At 38.2% G+C, this 5,087-nt stretch overlaps 1 pseudogene; it reads left to right on the top strand.

Annotated features, from left to right (window-relative positions):
* The first annotated feature begins 408 nt into the window (after nucleotides 1-408).
* Nucleotides 409-5,087, top strand: part of LOC114489676 — a 5,432-nt pseudogene continuing 753 nt past the window's right edge.

Raw genomic sequence — 5,087 nt, 5'->3', positions numbered from 1 at the left:
AAATACTAGTGAGCCATATGGCAATTGCCATTAAATTGAAGTGCATATTTGTCTGTTTTTTTTTTTTCCCTTACACTCTTCATGAAGTATCTTTTTTTTCCTGTGCTTCTTTAATGGTTAATGTCTGTTTGGTCTTTTGGGTTACAGAAATAGTCTTCATTTTATATATGCCCATGGCTGAATTCCCTGTTGGAGCACATGCATGGGTTGTGAGCTAGATCCCCAACAGGGGGCGCATGTGAGGCCACCTCACCTGATGTTTCATGTTCCTCCTCTCTCCTCTGTCTAAAAATAAATAAGTAATATCTTTTTAAAAAGGTTTTCTAAGTTAAATTTTATTTTTTGAAATGATATGGTTCATGCCTTCCTGTTTTTCTGTGGCAACCTTTGCCCACATTCTGCTCTGGCATGCCATGGACTGAAGAGGTACACGCTATCTCCTCCAGCAAGCAGTAGTATCCTGCAGAGGAGGGTAGTTCAGGGAAACTTTTCCTTCTGCTCTGGGAGCGCTCAACCCCTGTGACCAAGGCATCCTCACAGGTGGGTGGTTGTGATCTGTACAGTAGCAACTCTTACACAGTGCCACCTGTGGAGAAAGACCTTGTGAAAACTGACATTCAGATCAGTCTTGCTGTTGGGTGCTATGGAAGAGTAGCTCCATGTTCTGGTTTGGCTTCAAAACACTTCCTAGATGTAGCAGCTGGTGTCATAGATGAAGATTATGGAGGAAATACTAGTGTTGTACTATTTAATTTGGGCAAAGGAAACTTTGATGTTAAAAGGGTGACCAGCTTGCACATCAAATCTGTGAACGGGTATATTATAAAAAATAGGGAAAGTTCAAGATTTGGAAGACATTGAATGGGGATCTGGAGGTTTTGGTTCCACTGGAAACATTTGAAATATATGCTGAAAACAGAAAGTGACAAAACATACTTTTTTCTCAAAAATAAAAAGCTTTCAGTTTAGTGTTTTGGTGCTTAACCAATCTTTAGCTTCCTAAACTACCTAGTTCTCTTATAACCAAGGAAAGAGTACATTTTTGTTTGTTTGCATTGATCATTGTATAGATCTGCATGATAACTTAACACAGGTTAATTTTTTTTCTGTCAAATGTGTATCAGTTACTGACTCCCCACAGAATTCTATTATTGAATTAAGTAAATGCTTGCCTGGAACAACCACTGCCCTGCAGTGACTGTGGGATGCTGTGGATGGCTCATCAAAACACGAGAAAAACATACACACAGACAACCAGGTCCTGTGGGAAATGAGGGATGTAATGGCCACACTATGTAATGGGGAGCACCTTGGCAACTCTCTCTAGGGGAGAGTGCCTCATTCTCCTGCCCAAGCAGGCTTTTATTGGGTTTATTTACACAAGAATTCAGGTAAAGCTCATTAAACATTGTCAGGAAGTAAGGATCAACCAATAGATAACAAAGAAGTCTGAGGGTATATTTTGATTCAGGGTCAGATAGCTAAAGAGCTGTAAAACTTTGAGGAGAAACCTACTTCTTGCTTGGGTGCTTATCATTTCATGACAGCATTCTAAACAAAGCAGGTTTCACAGGGGTTTACATATTCTTTCTTAGACCTGATCACCCAGGGAACCCGCCCTTTCCAGTATAGGGCTGCAGCACCCTCTATCATTGTGTCAGGCTTAGGTGGAGCAAGGGAAGTAAGGCAGCCAAGAGATCAGGAGATTTTCAAGCAGACAATGAGGATTCAGGCTATTTCAAAGCCAAGGGGCAAGGACCCGTCACCTCCTTTGCTGTAGCCCCAAAGTCCTTTATTGGGGCCGTCCCATGTGATTGTGCCTGTCTTAGATTGTTCCCCACTTGGGAATCTTACCCGGCATTGGCTAACCTACTAAGCATTGGGACCCAGGCAGGATGAAGAAAAAGGATCAGAAGCAGCACCACTGCCAGGGAGATAAGTTTTTGTCTCCTTGGTGGCTTATGGTCCAAGGTCATTCCATCAGCCTTAGCCTTGGTGGGGGTTACAGCTTCTTATACCAGGCAGGGCAGTTTCCAACACTCACCCTTGAACAACTTAATTTTCAGTTTACTTTACAATGATAAGCAAAGCCTTTTATGCAGTGGATTTGATTTCTTTTCTTTACAGATTGGTACATAAACTGGACTAAAAGTTAATACAAAGTTAAAGTTAAAAAGCAAAAGACTTATAGTTGTCTCTTTAAATATTTTCCATTTTGAATTTTCATAACAAATCATGAAAATAAATATCTACTTTCTAAACTTTCTCTAGTGGTACAGTTAAGTCACAGCAAGGTTATTTGTTTAATTGTGCATCTGAATTCTGAAAACTTTCATCTCACAGAAATGTGGCAGTATCCATTAAACAACCACTTCCTTATTTTCCATAAAACCAAGGCCCAGGTAACTACCTTTCCTTTCTCTGAGTTGCACTCCATTAGAACTCCCCTAAGTGGAAGGCTGTGGCACATGTCTTTGTGACTCAAGTGCTTCACTTAGAACACATTCTAGTTTGACTTTGTGGTACCAGGTGAGAACATGTTGTCTATTTCCAGGGAGAGCAGTATTCCATTGTGTGTATGTACTTCATTTTTATAACTTTTTGAAAGGTTTTATTCATTTCTAGAGAGAGGGGAAGGGACAAAGAGAGAGGGAAACACTAGTCTGTATTTGCTTCTTGTGCAACACCTACTGGGGACCTGGCCCAAAACCCTGGCATGAACCCCGACTTGAAATTGCACCAGGAACTCTTTTGTTCACAGTCCAGTACTCCATCCACTGATCCACAACAGCTGGCACTGAATATACTACATATTTAATGTATTTATCCATTGACCTGGGGGTTGTTTCCACCTATCAGGCTTTTGTTTTTAATGCTACCATTGACACAATCATGCACATGTCTCTTTAGAATCCCCAATTGAATATTTTGGGGTGACATATAACCTGTGACACTTATGTATCTAGACATCACTCTGACCAACTGAGTAGTGGGTGAGATGGAATAAATTCTATTAAATCTATTAATTTGCATTTTTTTCATGCCTTGATATACCATTTTTAGTGCTAAATAATATTTCATTGTGTATATTTCAGTTTCTTTTTCTATTCACCTGTTCACATGTATCTTCATTGATTTGAATTTTTCAAATTTATGAATGATGCTTCTAAAAATAGTCCCATGTAGGCTCTGGTGTAGATAAATTTTTTAGCTCTTTGGTTAAATACTATAGAACACATTTTTGGATTATGTAATAAGTGTATGCTTAGTTGTGTGAGGACACCTAAACCCCTCCCAAGGGACTGCAGCATTTTGTATTTTCACCAGGAAGGAATGAGAGCTCCATTTTCTCCACATGCACATCAGCATTTGCTTTTCTCAGTGTTCTGGATTCTGACATTTCCAGCTGGGGTTTCATGTTGACTGAATGTGCTCCTTCTTTAATTTTCTTTCTTTTAATTTCCATTTCCAAAAAGACATAAGATGCTGAGAGTCTTTTACACACCATCTTTTTATCTATATATTCTTTTAAAAATATTGTATATATCTATTATTAGAGATGGCTAAGGGAGAAAGGGAGATAAACATCAATGACTAAAAAACACAATGATCAGTTGCCTCTCACACACCACCAGAGGTGTCCTGGACACATAACCCAGGCCTGTGTCCTTACCAAGAATCCAACTGCTGACCTTTTGGTTCAAAGGCAGGTGCTCAGTACACTCAGCCACAAAACTCAGAACTTAAAAATATTGTTTCTCAGCTCATGGCATCTCCTTTATCCTCATGATGATGTTGGCTTTATTCTTTGTTTTTTTTTTTTCTTAGTGCTTCATTTGAGACATCAATATAAATGTTAATACTATGAATTTGAGAAACAAAGTTGGTTTCCAATTTTCCTTGATAAGTATGTGGTGGCCCAAGCTGCAGTGCCTCAGTGCATTGAGCACAATTGCAGTCAAACCAAAGGGTCGCAAGTTGGATTTCCAGTCTGGGGCAAATGCCTGGGTTGCAAACCAGGCTCCCAATAGGGACACGCAAGAGGCAACCACATAGTGATGTTCCCGCCTCCCTCACTCTCTCTCCCTAACCCTCTATAAAAATAAATAAAATCTTTACAAAAATGTATGCAGTGAATAAAATTGTAATTGTTCAATAATATGGAACTTATATTTACAGTCCTTTTTATTTCATAATTTCCATAAAGAAATCATGACTTATCACTTGAAGGTGACATGTTGAGAGATAAGTTTTCTTTTTTGGTGTAACAAGGTCTGTTTGGCAGGTATACAGACAAGTAATATGAAAACTGAACCTGGCCTGCATCGTAGGCATGTGTGCTTACAGGGAATCCAACTGGCGATCCTTTCCATCAGAGGCACCAGCCCTCAATCCATTGAACACACAAGTCAGTGTTCCCTGTTTTTCCATCAGATTGTTGTTTTAATTTACTGTTGTGCAATTTCCTTATATCCTTTGAATATTTAGCATTATTTGTGAATATATTCCACTATTCAGTTGATTGGTTTGTTTTCGTGATTATATCAATTGCTCTGCAAAATCTTTTTTTATTGTAGCCTTGTTTATTTTTTTCTCCTGTCTGCTCTACCTACCATGTTATATCTAAAATGATATTTTTTAAGAGTCATGGCAGAGTTTTTCTGCTGTCCTTTCTTCTGGTGTTTTAATTGTTTAAGGTCTTAAATTTAGGTTTTGATCCACTCAAAGTTTATTTTGGTACATATCATAACAAAGTTGTCTACGTATAATGTTTTGTGTGTATCGGTTCACTTTCTCTCAGACTATTTATGATAGAATCTGTCTGATCTCATTTTATATTACTGACTTTTTAATAAATTAGTTAATGTCATCTATTTGTTCATTTTAAAAATTGGGTTACTTGTTTTTTCATGATGTTTTGTAAAAGTCCTTCATATAACCTGGATATTAACTACTTATCAGGTACACTTCGCAGAAATTGTCTTCCTTCTACAGGATGTGATTTTATCCCACTGGTTGTTTACTGTAATGTGCAGGAGTTTTTATATTTGGTGTAACGCTATTTGTTTACTTTTTCTGGTTTACAT

Source organism: Phyllostomus discolor, chromosome 15, assembly GCF_004126475.2.
Source record: "Phyllostomus discolor isolate MPI-MPIP mPhyDis1 chromosome 15, mPhyDis1.pri.v3, whole genome shotgun sequence".
In the NCBI taxonomy this organism is placed as follows: domain Eukaryota; kingdom Metazoa; phylum Chordata; class Mammalia; order Chiroptera; family Phyllostomidae; genus Phyllostomus; species Phyllostomus discolor.
This window is presented reverse-complemented; position numbering and strand designations above follow the sequence as displayed.